The sequence below is a fragment of the Pleurodeles waltl genome, chromosome 10 (assembly GCF_031143425.1).
Source record: "Pleurodeles waltl isolate 20211129_DDA chromosome 10, aPleWal1.hap1.20221129, whole genome shotgun sequence".
Taxonomy (NCBI): Eukaryota; Metazoa; Chordata; class Amphibia; order Caudata; family Salamandridae; genus Pleurodeles; species Pleurodeles waltl.
In genome coordinates, this window is record NC_090449.1 from 156772899 (window position 1) to 156796977 (window position 24079).

At 45.3% G+C, this 24079-nt stretch overlaps 1 long non-coding RNA gene across 1 annotated transcript; it reads right to left on the bottom strand.

The window, feature by feature from the left end:
- Positions 1–5368: 5368 nt before the first annotated feature.
- Positions 5369–23064, bottom strand: LOC138260730 (uncharacterized). Its single transcript, XR_011198946.1, has 3 exons — positions 22942–23064; positions 6664–6760; positions 5369–5522 (listed from the first exon to the last, which is right to left on the bottom strand). It is a non-coding gene; the product is annotated as an uncharacterized lncRNA (long non-coding RNA).
- Positions 23065–24079: the final 1015 nt, after the last annotated feature.

The window sequence follows — 24079 nt, forward strand, 5'->3', positions numbered from 1 at the left end:
GACGCATACATTGGCAGACTGTACTGCATTGAAGCACCAATCCATGCCGAGAGACTATGGCATCAGAAAGAAGAGCAGACCTGGAGTCCCTAAATGGGGACAGAAAGAAGGCAGATAAGGACAAGGGGTGAGGACCTTGGGCCTGGAAGACAAGTAGGGTAGGGTAGGGGAGGGCAGTGGAGGGGTGTCCAATGAAGACTGGACCGCTTGGGGCACTAGCACCTGGAACTTATGTTTACCCTCAGGACTATGCTGGCCCACCCCAGCTCTTCTTCGCAGGGTTGTTTGACTACGTTGTTTAAATATGTTTGGTTTAAGGGGGGATGGGTGTGCGATACTCATACGCAGTTATCGTAGCCACGCGGACGGGACCTGTATCCATACTGAGACTCACTTACTTGAGGGAGGAGATAAAGGGGCTGGCATGGGGACATAGTGGCTGCTGATACTCCACTCATACTGCTCACATGACTGTTCAAATAGTCACACTCAATATAAAGGGGTTGAATTACCCAATCAAGCGCAGAGCGAGCCTTTCGTATCTAGAACACAGTGGAGCCGACTTATGCCTCCTGCAGGAGACCCGACTAATCCCCGCAGATCGGCATAGAATGCGGTCCAGATCTTTCCCTACACAACACTTCTCTAAATGCAGGACCAAGGTAGCAGGGGTGGCATTTCTGGCATCACTCTCCTTCCAGCGGAGGGTGGGTGGCAAGGTTTCCAAAATAGATGGATGCCTGCTGGCTGATAGAATACACTTGGGGGTACTCAAGTGCAATAGCATCTATTTACGCCCCCAACGAGGGTCAGGAAGGATTCATTCAGAAAGCGCTCGCAGAGGTCATGACTACACACGACAGGCAGGTGCTCATAGGGGGAGAGTCTAACACAGTTTTGCACGAGGAATAGGACAGATCCGCTTCCAGATATGGTAGGAAAAGGGCTCTATCTGCAAGAGAATTGGGGAGGCTGGAGGAAGTAGGGCTCCGGGACCTCTGAAGGGACAGGCACCCTACCACTAGAGACTACACCTTCTATTCCCACGCACATCAGACCTATGTCTGTATAGACCTTTTCTTGGGGTCTAAGGAAATTGCACAGACAATGGGTGACATAGATATTGAGCCCTGTGCACTGTTGGACCACACAGTGGTTGCCCTCACGCTCAACATCCCCCTCTGGGCTGAAGGCCCCAACCCTTGACGAATGAGGACCACACTCCTGATGAGGCCAGAGATGTTCGCCCAGATAACCAAAACTATCACTACCTACCTAGAATTTAATGACATGGCTGACACTCCGATCTCCCTACTGGGGCCATGCTGAAAGCAGTAATTAGAAGGGAATTTCTAGCGATATTGGCATCGGATTATAAAATCAGATGTGAGAAAAGGGCACACCTAGAGCAGCAGGTGACCAAACCTGAGAGGATACACAACAGGACAGGGGCCCGAATAGGTTGGAGACAACTCAGTGCAGCTAGGACCCAATTTGCGGGACTCGACATGGATAGGGCAGAATACGCAGCTCTCCGACTCCGTCATTCCTATTACGTGGGCGGCAACAAATACGGTCGCCTCTTGGCTGACAGGCTTAGGGCTCAGAGGCAGTCAACAGCTGTGGCAGTGATTAGGCATCCAGAGGGATCAGAGGTAACGAGCGACACTCAGATCACCTTGGCCTTCCATACTTTTTATCAGGCTCTTTACTCTTCCCAACAGGCAGATTTGGGCACCTTACTGCAATATCTCAAACAGGCCCACACAACTAAACTGACTCCCACAGAGGCAGCCCCACTTGAGGCCCCCATTAGGTTAGAGGAGGTAATCTCAGCAATTGCTTGATTGCCGGCCTCAAAATCCCCGGGACCAGACGGTTTTCCCAGCTCTTTCTACAAAACATTCTGTAGCAGCTTGGCGCCGATCCTAACCCGACTTTTTAACAATATCACAGGCCGGGGGAAATGCCATCATCTATGCTGGGCGCAGCTATAGTGGCAATCCCGAAGCCTGGGAAGGACCCCGCTGGGTGTGGTTCCTATAGACCTATCTCATTGCTAAACATCGACTTCAAGTTGCTTATGGGTATTCTTGCTGCTCGCCTGAACCCCGCTGATGCCTGGATTGATAGATCCTGACCAGGCAGGTTTCATCCGAATCAACAGTGTGGAGATAACACCAAATGGCTACTGCACACATTAGACAAAGCCCAGCGAGCAGGGAGGAAACTGATGCTGCTCAGCATAGAAGCAGCAAAAGTGTTTGATTGAGTCTACTGGCCGCACCTTGAGTTCTGCTTTTCTTTTTTTTTCTACACTGAAAACCCATAATAGAGAAATTTGAACAATGTTAAAGCTAAGATCCTGACTAAGGTCCTGGCCGCCTGATTCATCAAAGTGATCAAGGACCTTGTCCACCAAAACTAGTTGGGTTTTATGCCGGATCGTAGCACCACCCTTAAGCTGAGGTGCCTTTATGGCATACTGAGCCAAACCCCTCCCCCCCCATATGGAGGAACGAGCGCTGGTGCTTTTCTTGGATGCCAGAATGGCTTTGCTTCAACTGTTGGGTGGGACTCCTATATGTTGACCCACTGCCAAAGATAAAAGTAAATAGGGGGATGTCGCAAAAACGTGGCACGTGAAAGGCTTGCCCCTTATGGCCCTAATATTCTCTTTAGCACTGGAGCCCATGGCTGCCTCGATCAGACAGGATACACTGGTCCGCGGAATGCAACGGCCTGACCATTGGGAAGATTAGATGTCCCTGTACTCAGATGATGTCCTACTTTATGTGACAGATCCCAAGAGCACCTTGGACAGAATAATGCAGATCCTTACCATCTTTGGCCACTATTCGGGTACACTATAAACTGGTGTAAATCTCAAATATGTATTTTGCATGGTCCATGGCCAAAATTGCCCTGTGACTGTGCAGCGGAAATAGTCACTGAGGGCTTCTGCTACCTGAATCTTTCTGTAACCACTGACCCTGACTCATTCTTCCACAACAAGCTGTCATCAGCCCTAGAGAGACTGAAGTGGAATGTCCAGCAATGGAGGGCTCTCCCACTATCACTCCTGGGCAAAGTGGCACTTTTTAAAAAGCTGTCCCTACCTTGTTTTCTCTCTGCCCTGCAAAACTCACTATACGCCATTCCCAGTTTGTATTTTCTGATAATCAAGAGCTCTGGGACGGAGGCCCGTGCAGATAGCACATCACAAATTGACAAGAGGATGGTATAACAGGGGAGTGTCAATACCAGACATCCAGGAATATTATTAGGCAGCGCAGCTGACCACTATCAATGGGTGGGTTTTTTACGCTGCAGAGGAACCACCCTACCGAATGGATGCACCCGGGGGAACATCTTAGGGCTCTCAATGGTACCTCCCAACACCTTCATCTTCAGGGCCCGAATGCAACGGTGGTAAATATTTGGTATATGGCCACATATCCTTTGGGCTGGACAGGAAAGATCACGCAGGCTACCCCCATGGGACACAGCAGCACTGGGTAAGCTGGGGCCTTTGCCTGGCTTTGACAAATGGGACCTGATTCCCGGGTGGGTGACTTGTGGACCTAGGGATATATTACTTCCTTACAGGCTTACAGTGTGACTATCACCTGGCAACCACCAAAACATACCACTACCTACAAGTCTGTCACGCCCTGAGGGTGGGGTTGCCACGTGGAATGGTGCTTCCAGAGTCTTCGCCTTTAGGGGACAGGTTTTTAGATGAGTACATGCCACGCAAACCCACATCTCTGATGTACCAGAAGTTGCTTAACAATACTCTGGATGCAGTGAAGCAACTGAAAGAGCACTGGGTTGAGGACTTGGGAGACCTAGAAGGCAAAGACTGGGCAGAGGCCCTAGCATCCCCCAGGGAGGTGGCCATAAGGTCTGGTTTTCACTTAGCCCAATTGAAGAGCCTCCACCACTCCTATTACGCACAGATCACACTGGTTAAAATGGGCAGGGCACTGACTGATATCTGCAGAAGGGGTTGTGGTTGTACCAGCACTTTTTATAATGATTTGGGACTGCCCAGCACTACAGGCTTCTGGGTGGCAGTGATAGCCAGTCTGAGCGAGGTATGTGGGGCGCCCCTCTCCACCTCAATGAGATTGTGTCTCTTAAATATCTGAGAGGAAACAGAGTTGCTCCGTGTGGAATGGATATGGATCACCCTGGGGTTGGTGGTGGCAAAAAGGAATGTGGCTCAGCTGTGGGGTATGTATTGGGTGCCACAGTTGGGAGACTGGAAGCATGATAAGTACTAGTGCATGCTATCTGACATGGTGGTGTGTGAAGGCCAAGGTTGCCCTCAAAACTGGACAAAACTTTGAGGATACTAGAAGTAATGTAGACATATGTGGAGGCCAGCAGCCACCATCCTTTCAGATCTTTAGCCAAAGACATCTTCAATGGGCTGGGTGGCAGGTGGGGCTTGGGAATGGGGAGTGGTGGGATGTGCAGTGGTCTGACGTGACTATGATAATATTGTTGGAGGATGTCACAGTGCACAGTTATGTTCTGCGTCTAACTTCATTGCAAATGAAAAAACTTGTTAAAAATGTGCTGTCTCAGATCAGACTGTTGGAAAAAAACCTTCCTACCACTGGCCAACATGAGTGTCTGCCAACCCCCTCCACTTGAGACCCCCTCTGATATGACCTTAAGGACCACTAGCACAGGTAGGGGTGGCACTTGGCAGGCTGTGGGGAAGAGGTTCATGCCTAATGACTACCTGTTCCTCACCAGACGTGTTATGTCATTCACATATTTGAGAAAAGGCCTGGGATGCACTGTCATGGGAGGAGGAAGTAGATAAATCAACACAACAACCTTGGATTTGATGGCTGTGAGGAGGTGATGGTTTGGTGGGAGAGGTGAACTCTGTGGTAGTTGGCTGACTGCTGGGAACGGACAATCCTGAGAAGGGAAGTGGGAGGCACATTGCTGGCTGGACCTGATTTTGTCTGCAGTCTTCTGGCCAGTAGTTCATCAATGCACTCCCCCTCATCCATGTCCTCCTCTGCACCGAGCACCTGCTCATCTTCTTTCCTATGCTCGTCTTGTTGAGCACTGCTTGCTGCTGACATCGTGCTTGGAGGAGAATCATGTTCTCTCCTCCACTTGTTGGTGGATGGCTCCACTTCATCAAGGGACTTATAGTCCCCAGCACCTAAAAGACAGAGGTTGGAACATATACATATTTGTCATAGAATATGTTGTGTATGTCAGGAGACATGTGCTTCAATCCAGCAGTTGTGAAAGAAGTTACACCTTTAATTAATGTTCAGCATGAATAATAAGTGAACATGCAAAATAAACACATACAACATTGATGATATTGGGAATATATCACACACCAACATTAGATGCTTAGAAAAAGTGGCTATATCTGCAAAATTACTTTCAAAATGAATTGGTAATTGTGAACTCTTTGGGAAATAAGTCTCCCAAATCCCTGGATGAGGTACTTTGGATGATTGAGATACTTCTGACAGCAGCTGTAATGAAACAAACATTTCCATATTACAATACAAATTGAAATGTGTATTATTTACATGCATGTGAACTCACCAGGGTTTACCATCTGCCCTGTGTGTGGTGCCTGATTATTTGTCACATCTGTGCATGCAGCAGAGGTTGCTTTATTATGTATTGTCCTGGCTAGCGTCACAGGGTCTAAAATTATAAGAGTTTAATTATCAATCTAGTTGACACATGTTAAAACCAACATATGCTAGCTAGGATCTACAAGGACACATGCGTTTTGCAGCCCCCCTACTTTTTGTCCCCTTTTGGCCTACTACCTGCTGGTGTTGACGTCAATGCCATTTTTCAAACTACTTACAAAGTGTATGACGAATTGGCTATTGAAAATCTGTAAGTACTGACTTACTTATAAGTCCCAAAAATATGGTAAACAGAGTATCAAACGCATGTAAGGCAGAGTGTCCATCCAGGGCTGCAGCACTGATTGTGTGTCAAAGTACAAAATGGCTCCCAGCCTCCCACAGTAGACTGCAAGAGCAGTGGTCACACTGCTAGTTCGACTTTGCCATTCATTCAAATGGGAAAGCCACCACTTCCCTTAACCCTATATGTAAGTCTCCCCCAAGGAAGCCCCACGGAGCCCTAAGGCAAGGAGCTATATATTGTTTAGTAGGAAATGTATGTTCATATCTTAGCAGCAAAACCGCTAAATTGTTGTGTTGTGTGGAATGGCTAGCAATCCCATTGGCTAACACAGAGTTACCAGCTGACCCCCACAGACCGACTAACTTCTGAATGGGACTGCCTAGCTGGGTACTGCGAGGTGCACAAGTCGGTTTATTGTTACTATTAGTGAAATGCAGCTTTTAGGAAGTTGCCACTCTATGACCCAGCTGGCCCAGTAGCCTCACACGGGCACTGACCCACAGACAGCTTTCTGCCCTCCTGGGCAGTAATGTGAATGACTCCCAAGCTAAGAAACCATAGCAGCCCACTTCAGGCAGAGGTGTCACCTCCACCTTTCAGGAATCCAATGAGGGTGTGAGGCCAAAAGTCAAGCATCAAAACAAATGATGGTTAAGCTTAAGAAAAAGGTCTATAGGTTGTATGATATTAATGTAGTACACAGGACCCACTTCTAGGCTTACTTACTTAACAGTTTCTGCCTATGGTAGTAGCTGATCTGCCCCATTATGTTGCCTTCGTGCAAGTGCGGGAACATCTGCTCATGTGGGTAGATCCACTCTGGCTGTATGTGGAAATTAAATTAAATAGTCAATAGACAAATACAACAAATGATGCTTGTGTACAACTTTTAACATAGTTACTCAATTGCATTTACAGTGCAACTATGATGTTTACTAATTCATGCACAATTTTATGTACCAGTTGCAAAACTTAATTTATACCACTAGCAGAGATGGTCAACTGTTTCTGAAGAAGAAATTGGAACTAAAGGGTTGCAGTACATAGGATTCTGGGACTTGTAGTGTGATAGAAAAAATGAAACACATGAAAGTAGAATACCATAAATATCTGCACAAGCTTGAAGTTATTTCCATAGCCACATTTCCACTTCATACTAAACATTTTTCTAATATAGTCATTGGGCCTGATTCACAAAGAGCTTCTGCAGTCATGGCAGAATCTGCAGTGCAAAGATTCTGCCATGACTGCAGAAGCTCTTTGTGATTTTGGGTCATTGTTTAACCATCACATCCTACCTGACACAATAAGGTTGTTAGTTACAGGCAGCCCATGCAGCAGGTGGGGTTGCATGGTGAAGGTGATGTCCTTCTCAGGTGTTGTAAGATGTAGACTGGTTACACTTTGTCCATCAGGGACAGGTCTGACCACCTCTATCCTGGTGAACATCTCCTTCCCCGACTCCTGTCATCCAGCCAGTTGTTTGTTATGTCAGTGGTGGTCTGGACATTTTTCCCCAATGCACTGACTGCATTAGTCAACTGCTATCTTCTGTGTTGCACTGGTGAGGTAGAGAGATAAACAATAGCTTGTTTTGTAGTTCTCCACTACAAATGTGACTACCGATAGGGTCTCCTCCTTTGTTACTTTTTTCTTCCTCCTCACATTCAACATACTAACACTTCACAGGTTAGAACGACAAGACAAGGCACAGAGCAGCCAGGTGAAGAATGTGCTTGGAAAAAACAGAGACATGGATGTGTGTTGCTTTCATGTGCGTGGGTTGTAGGTGGCATTAATTGTCTGCAAGTGTGTGTGTAATTACATTTCCCCGCCCCAAGTACGGACCTTCTGTCCCAAGTGTGCAGGTTCCACCCAAAGTGACTAACCTCTGCCTGAGAGCAGAACCTCCTCAGGCGTAAACATACTACTTATACAACCCTTTGTGAACACCGAAAAATAGTAAAGTTAGAGTTTTGGTCAAAGTTAGACTTTAGGTCTTTTACCTTGTGAATCAGGCACCCAGTAAGTAAGGAAGCAATTACTCTTTAAGGGTATTCACCAGACACTGGTGCCATCTCTGCTTCTCAGCACCAGTTGTCTGCAAAATCTGCTTCTGCCTTGAATCGAATCTGCGGCACAATCTTTTCAGCGACCCTGTACAATCAGGGGACATCCTTAAATGTATCCAATTCTTTGCATTACCGTACAAGATAACTTATGTATTTGGAGTTAATGTCTGCACTTCTGTAACCCTCATACTCAATTGGGAACATTATGTTTTGGTATCAAAGCCTGTCTACTGTTGTTAGTAGATAGAGGTTTGCGTCAAAATCATGAGTGGTTGCATAGGAACACCCATGTACCATCCATAGAACACCCGCTTGATGCAGAGCAACACAAAGTAGTTTGTTGCTTTTCTTTGAGAAACATTTCCTTTTTTAAATATTTTATTGCATATTTTATCCATTTTGCACAAAAGAAGAAAATAAAACAAAAGTATTCCATTACTATGTCTAAAAACATTACTTGCCATTTATAACCAAGAAATACAAGAATTAAAACCACAGTCAAGAGAGAGAAAGAGCCTATTGTGCTTAATCCACTGATCCCTCATAATGCCTGAGTCTGGGGACATGAATAATACCATACTCTCAAACCCACTACTGAGAGTCAGTCCGTTCCCACAGTGGCGACCATATCTATATCCCCTTTTCCCCTGGCATTCCGGCCCTAACACGAATATATCGCCCTTTCCAGGCTGGATAACACAAGTGGTCTCGCAGCAGTACGGGACTCGGATCCAGCCAGTCCAAGACAATACATAAACACATCACTGCCACAGCAATAAACACGTAACACTGGTAAGGCATTGAAACAACATCATTATGTACCCCTAAAAGAGCTCACTGAGGGGTTTGCGTTATCTTGATGTTTAAGTATTGCTAAAATCCTCAATATCTCCCATTTAAGTGGCTCAAGCAGAGGGCAAGTACAAAAGATATGAGTCAGATCTGCATCTGGATGCCGACAATGTCGGCAGCATGTTCCAGCTGCGACCCCCATCCCCGATTTTGAAATTGTGGCCAGGTTATAGTACAGATCAAATGTAGTTTTCTAGTGCTGTGCTTGCATGCCAGCAGAATGTATTACTGTTTGGGAAAGTTCCAGAGACTCATGGAAAGAGGGATCAGGAGTACCCAGTTTCTTCTGCTGCTTCTCTAGATCATCTGTGGACAGATAATTTCGAAAGATATAAATTTTACTAATTGAACATTCCTCCCTTCGCTCTAAATAATCCAGCAGCACTACTTTAGGAGAGACCCTAGAGCATCCCCTTCCTATGAAGAAAATCCTGGATCTGCAAATATTTATAGAATTCTCGTTGTTCAACTTCATATTTCCCCCGCAGCTCCTCAAATGAAATTATGCTGTTACCCAAATAAAAATCTCCCAGCCTCTTTAATCCCAATCTTTCCCAAGCTGACACACACCCCTCCCTAAACATTTTGGGAAGTGTAGGATTCCTTTGTAAAAGGGTGTAGTAGTTTAGCCGCCCCAAACCACCTCCCTGTGTAGTGCTGTCCAGATCATATAAGTGGCGTTAAGAGTCCTAAATTGGACCTTCTTATAATAGTTTGGCTCAAGTTGTTTTAGAAAAAAGCCTCTTCTTCAATCAGAGCTGAAAGATGGAGGTGGAACATAGCGTTTCTACCAGTCGAGTCTAACCACCCCCAGTACTAATATAGATAAATACTGAGGTGCTGCTGACCAATGACAAAGTTTGAAGTTCGGAACAAACCAACCCCCTCTTTCTCTCTTGAGTGTTAAATAATTCAGGGATCTTCTAGAGTTTGCATATGCCTGTATAAATTTACTAACCAAATTCTCCAAGATCTTGAACCAGCGATATTCAAATGCAAGTAGGATGGCCCTAAAAAAATACAAAACTTTCGGTAGAAACAACATTTTAATAATATTGCTATACCCAAAAATAGACAAGTGCAAATTATCCATTCTCTGAAAATCAGAGTTGGCCTTATGAATAAATGTTGCAAGATTGGCCTTTACCAACTGATCTAAGTCCGCAGTATTTAAAACCCCCAGATACGTATCCTTCTCTACCACCCGTGCATCATTAGATCATGGTGGTCATTACGACCTCGGCGGTCTTGGAACAAGACCGCCGAGGCCGCGGGAGACAGAATACCGCCATTGCCGGCGGTATTCCTGTCTCCCTATTATGACATTTCCGCTGGGCAAGCGGATGGTAACAGTGTTAACGTCCGCTGGCCCAGCGGAAATGTCACATCAACATTGCAGCCGGCTCGTAATAGAGCCGGCGGCAATGCTGATGTGCTGCGGGTGCAGTAGCACCCGCCGCGCACTTCACTGCCCGAAATTCGGGCAGTGAAATACGCAACGGGGCTATGCCTGGGGGCCCCTGCACTGCCCATGCCAAGTGCATGGGCAGTACAGGGGCTCCCAGGGGCACCCCAAGTCCCCTCACCGCCAGTCTTTCAATGGCGGTGTTACCGCCACCTTACCACCGGCCGCCAGGGTCGTAATGACCCCCCATATGTTTATTAAGCACAGCTTGGGTTTTGCCCTGCTTCAATGAAAATCCTAAGATCTTTTCAAATGTTACCACCTCCTGTTCAATCTCTTTCAGAGCCATAGCAAGGTAAAATATGAGGATGGCTACATTGTCTGCGTGTGCCGAAACCTTAGTGTCCCAACCCTGCGACCACACAGGTGCTATTATTTGATTAGACTCTAGCCTCCTCAATAGGGGATCGATATATAGGGCAAAGAGCAGAGGAGAACGGGGGTATGCCTGCGCAGTACCTCTCAGGATCTGGGTTAGTCCAGATTGACCCCCACAATTATTGGCATTCTTGCAGTGGATTTATGGTGCACAGCTCTTACTGCACTAATAAAGCCATTTCTGATCCTGAACCACTGCTCAGCCGCCCATAAAGAAATCCCAGGAGACCCTATCGAATGATTTTGCTACATCTAATAAAATAATGCCACAGGGGGTCCTGTATAGGCCGCTGCACCAAAAAGACTAATGACCCATTGAATATGATCAGTTGTCCCACATCCTGGGATAAAGCTGTGTTGCCACTGTGATACTACCCTCCCCCCATTATTCAGCTTAACCTTGAGGTGAAAACTTTCTAATATAATTTAGTATCACTATTAATTAGCATAATTGGCCTATAAAACCCAGGTTCCTGCCGTGGTTTGCCCTTCTTTAAGAAGATAACAATTTACCATAGACCATGATTGTGGAACCAATTGCCCTTACCGGACCTGTAAAAACAATGCAGCCATAACTGACCTGAGCGAGGGGAAAAAGACTTTATAAAGCTCAAGAGGAATTTTATCTGTACCCACTGCTTTCCTTGTGGCCAAGGCTTTGAGGGTAGATTTGATTTCTTCAGCATCCTATTGTAGCATCCTATTGTAATATGGTAATCCAAAGCCTCTCAATCTTCAATTATTCCATTCAATGACGATGAGTCTAAATATTGCCAGCAACTCTTGCTTTTTCGCTGTTCATTTTGATATAGCTTCTCACGGAACTCTCGGAGAACTTGCCTGATTGCACCTCGACCCTTTACCAAAAGACCCTGGTTACCCCAGATTCCTACAGTTTCCCCTCGAACCTTCCTTTGCCTAGATCTAATAGCCAATAGGTGCCCCAGGTGTTCGCTAAACACATGGCAGTCACGTTTCCAAACTAAAAACGTCTCTGCAGCTTGCCTCGAAGAAATACCATTAATTGCCGATTTAGCTATGGCCACCGCATTCTGTTCTTTCTCCAAATCAGTTCCCTCAATGGCATCAAGAACTAATGGAGTCTCTACCCTTTCTAATTCCCTATGTAATTCCACAACCTGTGACATTGTCTTTTCTGCCTTGTTACGACTATAGCTAAGTGTCTTCCCCCCCTTACACCAGCCTTGAATGTATTCCAGACCACTCCGGGAGCAGCACTCCCTATATTGAAACTAAAAAATTCTGTTATCCACCTGTTCATATATTGGATACACTCTTTATCCAAAAGTAGCGCCCTTTCAAATGTCCAGTTATATTACCTCCCATCTGGATCCTCCAGAGGGATCTCCAGTACTAGGGAATTCTGATCGGACATAACCCTAGGGAATTTATCAGTCTTATGCCCCTGTAACAAATTGCGGCAAGTTAAAAAATAGTCAAGTTGGACATGCTTTGGATGTAGTGTGGAAAAGATTTGAAGCCAGGGTCAGGAGATTTCATTCTATGTCATGCGTCAATAAATCCATGATTATTTCCCAGCTTAACCAATGAACTGAATACTTTAGCCTTTTTGCCAGAGTAAGAATTGACCCCTGCCTCTAGGAGCCACCCGAAGCATGTTGATTTTGAGGTCCACCAAAATTATAATCAGGGTTGGCCAGAGTGCTAACTCACTTGTTAGCCAATCCAAAACTGCAGGCTCATCCAGAGTCAACCCATATATGGAACACAGAGTAAAAAAGCCTTTTGAACTGTGATATTGGGCAATAATCCATCATCAAAATCTGTCAGCCAAACAATTGCCACTCCCCGTGTCCTGACTGCTTGCAAAGTCTGCACTGCAAGAGAGAAGCACAAAGATTCAAGGAAATGCCTTCTGGTTATCTCCAAGTGCATGTCCGGGAAACACAGTATGTCTGCCTGAAAAGCTTTAGGTCAGGGGTAACATTTTGACTTTTGGTGCTATTGTTCAGTCCACAAATGTTTATAGGTGCTATGCGTAAACGTGCCATTGATATTGGTATGAGTTAGGATGAAGCCACTCCCGTACAATCTACCATTCAATACACCTGAATCCCATAAATCCTGGTGTACTTTAAAGTAGACAAACTCAACTCCTGTTGTGCAAAAGCCCTATTTCTCTCCTTCCCCCCACAGCTCACATCCACATCCTCCTCTCCCACCCTATTTACCACCCACCCTCTTCCCTCTAGCCCCCATCCTGCCCCCCAACCCTGTCAATCTCCTGAAGCAGTCAGACCCTTGAAGGCCTGGTCAGCCCCTCCACTGCCCCACCCTATCCCAGCAGTCAATACAGTACCGTACAATGGCTGACAAGAGGGACAACCTTATATGAGAAAACATGGCAGCAAATCTCAACATTAATCTCAATTCCCATATCAGCCTTGATCAGCCAATTGCTAATTTCCCTCATTGCAGCATACAACATACTTCCATGTATACATCATGTATCCCCAAAAGTAATTCTAATATCAAAATACCAAATCCCTGTTTCTGAGAGCCCAGAACCAACATCATCATCTCTATTAAATTCTATTAATGTATCCCATGATCAAAGAAATAAAAAAGAAAAGAAATTGATGAATGATTATAATCAAGCGTTTAACAATGCTTAGCTCCATGCCAATAATTAGTTGGCTTTAATTTCAGATGTGAAAGAGCGTGTCTTCCCCTTAAAACTGACCTTCAAACAAGCCAGACGAATTAAGGAAATCCTCCACCCTGCACCTTGAAATGACTTTATAAGCATCCTTAAGCGCCAGCTACTTTGAACCGTTGCGTAGCAAAAGTCAGGTTTTACAAAGAAAGATTGTCCAATAAAATAATGGGTGGCGTCTGGGTGGGCTTTTTCAAAGATGGGCTGTCTAAGCAAGTAGTTGCCAAAATAAACTAAGATCGCCCTGGGTTTATCCCCTGATGTCAAATCTTGCTTCCTAAGCATTTGAGGGAATTGATGTACCCTTTGTATTTCCAAATCCCAGTTCCAGGAGGTCAGCTCGGGGAAGGCGCTCCTAAGAATAGACAGCATGAATGTTCGAATGTCATTTCCTTCTGCTCCTTTGGTAATTCCAAAAAATCTCAAGTTGTTCCATTATTGTCTATTTTCAAAGTCTTCTAGCTTCCAAATGTCATCCACCAACAGCGATTCTTGGGCCTCTTTATGACCTTTGACAGCCCCAACGTCCCTTTCAAGCACCATTGCTCTGTCTTCAGTTGCCAAAATCCTTGCCCCAATTTCTGTACACATCTTATTTATCTTTCTGATTGCTCCCTGCAATCGTTTCATGGCAACTGGTGCCCTGCAGCTGTCATTATCAGAATTGTCTTGCAGCTGTATTTTCAAATTATATATAAGGCTCAATGACGGCTAATCAGAATCCATGACCTGGGTTCTTAGCTTGGTTTGCACAAGAGGGGCCATTACCTACTCCTTCCGAAGCTCCTGAATCTCCCCATACACATATTGCATTTCAGAAAAGTCCCACTTAAGAAAATGGGTGGGGGGAGTTACAGGCCTCTACCTTCACCCATAGCATTAGCTTGACATTTAGGTCTCTTCATTCATCTGACCCACCTGACTGTGGTACTTGAACCTTCGAGAGGTCCCAAATGGGTCTTCAGATGAGTTTCAGTAATGGCCCCAGAGATTAATGACTGTAGATTACCAGAGTCGCTTAGTGTAAGGTTAGAGGCATCTGCCTCATCCTTGAGAGAAAATAATTTATCACCTTGATTCAGGAGATCTAATCCCACCACAGTCGCATCGGTCCCTTTAATGTGGCCTTTGGCCCCCTGAGAGATCTGGGGGCAGTTTTTGTATGGACAACTCATTCACTTTCCACTTCCACCAGGGGTACCTCTACAGTTTGTGGAGGATTCTGTCCTTCCACCAAATGCCACTCCGTCTCCCCCACACTTGGGCAGCCACTTTGAATAGTGTCATGCATGCTCCATAGTGTTGTGCCAGTCTCCCCCTCTTGACACTGAGCACATCCATCCTTGCCCCCAGCGTGCTGTGCAGTGACCTGTAGGATATCCTGTGAGTTGTCACCTGAGCCTGTTTTGTATTTGACATGAGGGTCCTGCGAAGTGGCAGGTAAAGTACCCTTACACATCAAGCTTGTCTGAATTGCTATCTTAGGTGAAGTAATGCTGCCTTTGGGCTCGGATCTATAGACCATGTCCGCTGCCATACCTTCCAGACTGTTGCTTTCTGCCATCATCCTCCTTCCACAGGGGTTCCAATGTCAACCCACTCAGTCTGTACTTCAGGAACAGCTTCTACCCTAGGGACAGAGACAGGGTCTGGCATGTGTGTTGTAGCACAGAAGCCAGTTATTATTGAGAGGTACATAACAAACGCTCTTTGTAACCCCCTGTTGACTTTCCTGCTTGAAAGCCTTTCTCTGGGTCATGCCGGGAAGTTAAGTCCTGAGCTGCCCCAACCACCTTTCAGGTGGGTCAGAGCCCACCTTAAGTGGCTGGAGTTTCATCTCATCAGCCTGCTCCCGAACTGTTTTTGCTTTAGGCTGCATGACTCGCAGGTGCAACAGGTACGGCAACCAATAGGTCGGCCCTGAGGTTTTCTGATTCCTCCAGAGCACCTGAACCCCACCTGCCTTCCAGTCTCATGTACCCCTCGAGGCGTCCCCTGGGACACCAACACCACAATAACCGCCTGTAACCAAACTGCAGCCCCGTGGTCACCACAAGTCAGGTATTTCACTCTCAGAGCATCAGCCTGCATTCTGCGTCAATTGCCAACATTGGTACCCTCCCCCTGGTCACACAGTAGAGCTACTGCTGAGGCTGAGCGGAGCGACCACAAGGAATTCCTACGTAGTCGCCATCGTGCTTTCTTTGAGGCACATTTCCAGTGTAAAGCAAGTTTTGATCAGGAAAGTCAACAAAAAATGTCGCAAAGGTTTGTGTCACTTTTGTGATGCAAACCCAGCGCAACATGTTTGTAAATCTGGGCTTCTATGTATTAATTACTATTAAATAGTTGTCTCTATCTCTATGCAGCAGCCCATTAGTATTGGAGAGCATTAATTGATTGTTCCACAAGAAGAGTGACAGAGTCCACAGAAAAGATGAGTGGTGCATTTTTCACCCAACGATTCCAATTTGACGAAGCGATAATAGTCCTGAGAAGGCAAAGTGTTTCCACATTGTTTGTGCAGGCAGACAGCCTAGACAAAAGGGTATTAGTCTGGCCCTGAGACAAAGTGCACAGTGTAAAAAGATTCTGACTTAATAAGCCTTCCTATCTGTTGAGCCAATACACAGGCCGCATTTCCCCTGGCAATGATTGCCATTGCAAAAGTTGGGTTTGATGGAAACACCCATGCAGAATCGGAGGAACACTTCAATGCCTCCGTGTGAGCAAAAGCTGAAGCAGGAGTGGGGTTTTTCTATGATCGTCTGGAGGCAGAAGCAGGGTGGCCCTGGCCAGAGTTTTGATTGAGAAAGTTGGAAAAATCAAATCAAAGTCTAGAACTACAGTTCTGGGGAATGGTAGCACAAATCACAGGGGAAGTGCATTTACACATTGTGAGACAAGAACTGGGGTACAACGCAGTAAAACCTAATTGTGGACAGTATAAAAACTTCAGTTTAATTTGCTGACGGGCCATATTCATTTGGCTGGTATTAAGGTAAACTTTTAAAAAATATGGAGAAATTACAAGGGAAAGACTTTTCTAATATTTTCTAAATATTGGGACTTCAATTTTTTTTACATTTCTGGAGAGCCGAGAAAACTTGCCAGGGTTATTTGAAGAAGACGAGCTTTGGTGGCTACTTTTACCTGATTTGTCCATTCTGACCTTTTCAGCATGACTTTCAAGGCAATCGCAATTCTATGAAAAAGAAATATCTGGTTTGTGGAGCCTTATTGATCCTCAGCTTTCTGATCTGCCCTACTGATGATTTTGGACCTGAATCGTTCCCTGATCTTCCTCCATTGTCGGTTGGCCACAAAGATCCTACATTTCAGTCCATTATAACTCCACCCTCAGGAGCGTAGCTTGGTCAGTAAGATTGGTAGGGTGGGTGTGAGATTCAGATTTTCCAACAATCATACTAGCATATAATATTAAAATGCATTATATGACAAGCAGGGCACTTGAGACGGGTTTAAAAGGCAGTGGAAAAGGAGAGGTATGGAGTTTGGTAGGGGTACTAAGTGAAAGAAAATACATTATTTTGTAAAATAACAAACACTTGTGAAGACTTTCAAAACACAAAGTTGGAGGAAGTGTGTATGGGTTTTTGTCCTTCTTTGTAAAAACCCACCAGACACCTTTCCATACCCGAATTAAATCACCTGTACCCAACTATTTACCAGAAAATACATTGGTTAGGGGAGTGTAACACCCCACAAATCCCCCCCTGAAGCTATGTCCCTGGCCACCCCATACCCAAAGGTCAACCACATCGAGTTTTGTTGTATTTTGAGTTCATATTATTTCCTATGAAACATTCTATTTTCAGCCCACTCGTTCTGAGAATACTAAATAAAGGACATCTTGCCAGCTGTCCAACTAGGCCTTTTTCTGTTGCAAATGAAACAGAGACTGTCCCAAAACAGAGAATACATACACACTAGCAGATTAAAAACCTTCCTTATCTTTATGTTTGTGGCTTGCACAAAATCACATACACCATTTCATATCTCACTTACTTTAGAATATATTGTGCAAACAAATATTTTTACTAAATATGTGATATTCAATGAACACCTAATGAGGTGTCCCTGTCAAAAGTAATGAAACAGAACACCTAAGATGATGCAGAAAAAGCCTGATGGTATTTGTCAAGCCAGACAAAACCCAAACCACTTTTAAGTAAACAATTAGGAATCAGCCTGGGAGGAACTGGGTTCTGGCTTGCATAAAAGCTCCCACCCACAGAATAAGCTGGCTATGGCATGTGCGGGCCTTATAATGTAATTGGGCATAAAAAATATCCTTTTTTTTTGTTTACTAAAGTATAAGTCCGCAGTGCTTAAAGGAAAATATCCTAGCAATCGTTGCAGAAAGTTTCACTTCTGTTCAGGACACACAGGTGAGGATTATGCTTAGTTGGATCTCATTTAGCCTTTTCAATCCAGGAGAGTGAAAAACCCCAACATTTTTCCTTTCATCACTTCCTTTTTTAATAAACAAAACCACAATCAATTAAAACAAGAAGTCCCCAGAGCAGATCTAACTCCAAAGCACTATCTTCTCCGCCAATAGAGTGGCTGCAGGCCACTGACATTGTCAACTTCTCCTGTTTATTTCATGCAAAAATAAAAGAGGTTAAAAGCAATTGCAACATCTCTACTGTTTCTGATCCGAACCTGTCAGATGGGAAAGAAAACCAAAGTAAGCCAAAAAGCCTTACACATATGCTCATCAAATAACCAAGAACAGCACTTGATCAAAATATCAATGAGAAAACCGTATACAGCAAGAAGGGTCCTCCTGAACCCCAGAGCTATTGGGTGGGTGGGGGGGGGGGGTTGGTTACTCCTAGCCTCCATCTCCCTAACATAATTGAAACTTTCCATTAGTTTAGCTAGAAAATGTTTAATTTTGTGTTAGGGCAGCAGGCAACGATTATGCATGTTCAAAGCATGATCACCACCAGAGAAGTTATCCTTGTCAAGAGCTTAGAGCAAGATTTCTTGAAGGTCCATTCCATCGACTGCCTTCATGATGCCCTCCAATTTTCCACAGAGGGAGAAGGCTTTTGGCGCCATAGCACCCCTCACTGATTGGATTCCAAAGAAAAAAAATGGACTACTTTCTGACATAGCACAATATAACCAGCTGGCTATTGTTGGAGAAAAATACGCTCATAGGATTTCCTGATCGAAATCTTAAAGTGCGCACCTCTGCAGGGTGGAATTCTGCTGTGAAGTCCTCATATGTCCAAAGGCAATGTACCACACAGAGCTTAGGAACTTCAATGAAAGCTGTTTAGACACTGTACATGTGTCAGACTTAGGGGCGTGTTTAAGAAAAGTGGAGCAGCACACAGTGCAGCTTCACTTGTCTTGCACCCCCCTAATGCCACCATGTGGGTGTCGTATTTAAAATACGCCACACCATGACGGTAGTTAAGGGACTAGCGTCAAAAAAATGTATGCTAGTCCGGAGCGTTGCAGCATTAGTGTACAAAGTGCTGACACTAATCCTGCAAAGCTCATTGAGGCTCACTGTAATCAATGGTGTGCCTCATTTTAATGCCTGCTCTGAGTAGGCGTTAAAAGTGCCAAAAAATGATGCACAGAAATCTGTTAGATTTCTTTGCACCATTTTTTTGGCCCCCTAATGGGCAGAGGCATAATGTACCGAAAAGGGTTACAAAGTGGCGCAATGCATGCATTGTGCCACTTTGTAAATATGGACTAGTTTGACCACATTAGCGTAAAAAAATGACGCTATTGTGGCGCAAGGAGAGGCTGTGAAATATGCCCCTTAGTTTTACCTGGAATTGCAAAAAACACTCCATCCAGAGTGCACATTCTTCCAGACAAACTCAGCCGGTGTCTAAGGCCCTCTTACAAAAGATCAAGCAGAGCAAGCTGGAGAACTTAGCTGCAATTTCCTTCCTGGATAGGAGTGCCTGGCCCAGACAAAAAGAGGCTGAGCACTAACTTCATGTCCCAAAGGACTGAATATTTGAAACCTGGTGGCTTAGGTAACCTGATATCTCTAAACAACTTGTACACCAGTGGGTGTTCCTTTGCGGGTGCTCCATCCAAGGGGAAATGCCACGCTGTAACAGCTGAACAAAAGGAATCAATTACCTTTAGGCTAGACCAGCCAATACTAACTCTGTCAGAAGATTTATAATATGGAGTGGTCCATCTCCCACACGATCCAGACTTCATTCCACACACAAGTGGACCACCTTTCCCAGGCAGAGCTGTACCTTTTGTATGTGCTGTCTGACCAAATACTCCTAATACGTGTCTCAACTTGTTCCAAAAGGCATTCAATCAACCAACGGTCCCTGGAACCCTCCACACCATGAGACAAAGAGACCCTTCCAAAATCAGTTGGTTTGGGTTGCCCCTGACAGCCTCTCCCCATGTTCTAAGTGAGGGAATTAAGGATTGGGAAAACCGGGAAAAGTTGAAATGGAAACCAAACTTGGGCTCTCCACTAGGGTGTCACCAAGTCCATTTCCGTCTCTTTCCTCCTCATCTGGGACACTGTCCTTGTTACCATGCTGAATAGAGTAAATGCATTAATGCAGTGGAGTCCCCAATGCTGCAGGAAGGTGTCCACCATCAGTGCCGCTAGGTGCGGGTGCCCGCTGATATATTTCTCGAGATGATGACTGAGGTGTGCGGCAAACTGATCGTCAGTCCATGAGCACTCAAAAGACCTTCAGGTCTATCTTTCGCTGGCATTCCCCAGGTGTCTGGAATTTTTGTCTGCCACCACAATTCGAGGTACCCAGGAAGTATTCCACCACCATAAGTAACTGTCCAGGCAGAAGTGCCAAAAGTCTTTGGCTAAATCCACTAGCATCTGGGACTTGGTACCTCCAAGACGGTTGATACACCTGCATGTTAACAGGTTGTCTATGCAAAAAAAGGACATAGCAAGAAATTGGACCTGGATAGGAGTGCTAGTCAGACAGAATTTTGAGCTCATCTAGGGCCAGATGTGGCAAAATTGGAAATTGCGACTTGCAATTTGCGAGTCTTTCCGACTCGCAAATTGCAAGTCGCAATTTCCAATGCAGAACGGTGTCTCAGACACCGTCTGCGAGTCGGTTTGGGGTCGCAAAGACCCACCTCATTAATTTTAATGAGGTGGGTCGCAAATTGCGGCCCCCATAGCGACTATGGGCACTCGCAAACAGTAGTCAGCAGACCTCCATGTTCGTGACTGCTTTTAAATAAAGCAGTTTTTTTTTTTTAAGTGTAGCCCGAAAACGAGCTGCACTTAAAAAAAAATCCGAAACCTTTAGTTTCGGTATTTTTTCAGGGCAGGTAGTGGTCCCTTGGACCACTACCTACCCTGAAAAAATAATTTGTGGTCCATTCACAAAGGGGAAGGGGTCCCATGGGGACCCCTTCCAATTTGCGAGTGGGTTACCATCCACTTCAAGTGGATGGTAACTGCGACACCATTTGCGACCGCATATGCGGTCGCAAATGGTATTGCATACCACTGCGAATCGCAAATAGGAAGGGAACACCCCTTCCTATTTGCGATTCGGAAATGCATTTTGCGAGTCGGTCCTGACTCGCAAAATGCATTTCTGCATAGGAAAATGCGAGTTGCGACTCGCAAACGGCAATTTTTGCCGTTTACGACTCGCAAATCCTTTCCTACCCCTGGCCCCTACTTCCCACAGTCATCTGCAGAAATGTCTTCAGAGTGTGACCCTAGCCAGCTGTGTTGGATGTGGTATTGATGGTGATACGTTATTGCTTGAGCCATTGGTGGTGTTAATGTGGTAATGGAATAATATTATATTGGTGTTGGGTCTACTGTGATTGTGATGGTATTGACAAATTTGATAACTGTGGCGGTGTAGGACTGGTAGGGATGGTATTGGTGGTTTGGGAATTGTTGTATGCATTAGTGATTATGGGGGTGGTATTCCTGGAAGTATTGTTTGTGTAGGTACCATTTTTAGCAGGAGACTTGGGGGAACATAGAATAGCAAAACAAGTGTTATTGCCCCTTGTCTTTCTCTACATTTTTTTCCTTCCAAATACAAGACAGTGTGTAAAAAAGATATCTATTTGAGAAATGCCCTGTAATTCACATGCTAGTATGGGCACCCCGGAATTTAGAGATGTGCAAATAACCACTACACCTCAACACCTTATCTTGTGCCCATTTTGGAAATACAAAGGTTTTCTTGATACCTATTTTTCACTCTTTATATTTCAGCAAATGAATTGCTGTATACCCGCTATAGGATGAAAACCCACTGCAAGGTGCAGCTCATTTATTGGCTCTGGGTGCCTAGGGTTCTTGATGAACCTGCAAGCCCTATATATCCCCGCAACCAGAAGAGTCCAGCAGATGTAACAGTATATTGCTTTCAAAAATCTGACATCGCAGGAAAAAGTTACATAGTAAAACGTAGAGAAAAATGGCTGTTTTTTTCACCTCAATTTCAATATTTTGTCTACTTTTCTGAAATGTTTAAGATTCTGGGATCCAGCATTGGTTTCACACCTTTTTCTGTCACTGACTAGAAGGAGACAGAAAGCACAAAAAATCGTAAAAATGGGGAATGTCCCAGTAAAATGCCAAGATTGTGTTGAAAAATTGGGTTTTCTGATTCCACTCTGCCTGTTCCTGAAAGCTGGGAAGCTGGTGATTTTAGCACCGCAAATCCTTTGGGGATGCTATTTTCAGGGGAAAATACCACAAGCCTTCTTCTGTAGCCCTTTTTTCCCATTATTTTTTTAAAAAACAACATTTTAACTGTACTTTGGCTAATTTTGTGGTCTCCTTCAGGGGAACCCACAAAGTCTGGATACCTCTAGAATCCCTAGGATGTTGAAAAAAAAGGACGCAAATTTGGCGTGGGTAGCTTATGTAGACAAAACGTTATGAGGGCCTACGCGCACCGTGCCCCAAATAGCGAAAAAAAGGCCTGGCACCTGAGGGGGAAAAGGCCTGGCAGAGAAGGGGTTAAGCTGCCTGGCGATAGGTTGGAGGGCATCTGCCAGAGCTCGGTTGAGAGATTGTGCGATGGAGGCATCCAGGACATGGACAATGCCCTCAGCGAGGAGTAAATCCTCCTGTTCATTAAAGAAGGCTGCATCCTCTGACTTCTGTCGCTCACTCATGGTGGTCAGAGTGTACAGATCTGAGCAAGAAAGTTCCCTTGCAAGAGGGAAATGGCTTGTATGGCCGTATAGGAGGCAAAAATAAGGTATAAGCAGTAGCTTCTATAACCTCTCTCAAAGAGGTGTATATATAACAAGTAGATATATATAAAAACGTGTGATAGCAAAATGTCAGCCTTGGCGAGTGGGGGTGTGGGGAACACGCTGCTCGACCGTGTATTGACGTGGGAGCTGACCTGATTACAGTCAGAATCTGAAACTGACGGAAGCCCGCAGCGCGAGGAGCGCGTGTGTGAGGTAGAAAGAGGACTACAGTCCTCGTGCTGCAAGCGCTCGCTTCCCTTTGCCTTCTGGCACCCGCAGGGTGCGATTACCTCAAAAACGTCAGATCACGTGCCGGTTGCCAGCCCTGAGCAGGGCATGCACTGTACGCTGATTATTCCGGCAGCAGCGACATTGCTGTAAATAAAAACGTTAATGTAATCGTAGGAAGGAAATAATGGTACCCATCTCGTTCCGAAGCAGCAAAGAAAGAGGAACGAGTATGGCGGTTATCGAAGATATGTGATAGTATGGACGTCGATTGGTGGTGATGCTTGATGCCATGTTTATGGGATTTGTGGTTTTTGTAAAAGTTATATTTTATTGACTGCTGTGTTTTTTGTGAATAATAAAACAGCGAAGGAGAAGCATAATATGAGCCTCCGGTCCTGATATAAAATCCAAGGTGCTGCGGGAGCTGGGAATGGTATAGTCCGTCGCTCCCCGGAGTTACTGTGAGAGTGGTTCAGCCCTGGGGTATACTGCATTTCAGCGAGTCATGTAGGGTGAGTGCACTGCTCTCTGAATGAGTTGTTGTGAGTGCCCGGTCTCCTTTGGTTGTAAGTCTTGTGCTGCTTGCAGCTATTCACAGCCACTCAGCAACTCTCTAGTTTCTGTAGGAAAAAGTAAAAGGAATGTCTGTGAACGTATCCAGCACAAAAACAGAATCACTGATTAAAAATGGGCATAGCAGCAGCATCTGTGTGGGAGTCCACTTTACAGACCCTCTGATGCTAACGGCATGTGCAAATAGGGGCACCTGCTGCCATTTTCCCACAGACCAGTAAGAAAGGCGCCTCTATGGGGTAAGCTGTTATAACTTTGGAATCTTCTGTGATTGCAATACTTCTCCCGTTTCCCTTCTCTTCCTCTTGTTTGCAGGCTATTGGTGGTGAAGTCGTATTCTGGTCGCAATTGAATGGGAATGGAGGGGCCCGCGGAGAGAGAGACTCGCTCTAGTCTCTTCGCGGGAACGTTCGGGAAAGGACAGGAAGTGGCGTGAGGAAGCAGGATTGGAGGCAGGAAAGTGGGGGTGGGTTTTAGCTTAGGGCTTAAAAGGGGGATGGGATACTAGGGTCGGCCGTTGACCTGCTCAGGCCTGGGGTTCAAAACCAGGCCTGGGTAAGAAAGACACGGCCGACGCGGGCCGTGTCCAGCCGGGTAGCAGCTGCAATTGGTGCATGTCAATCC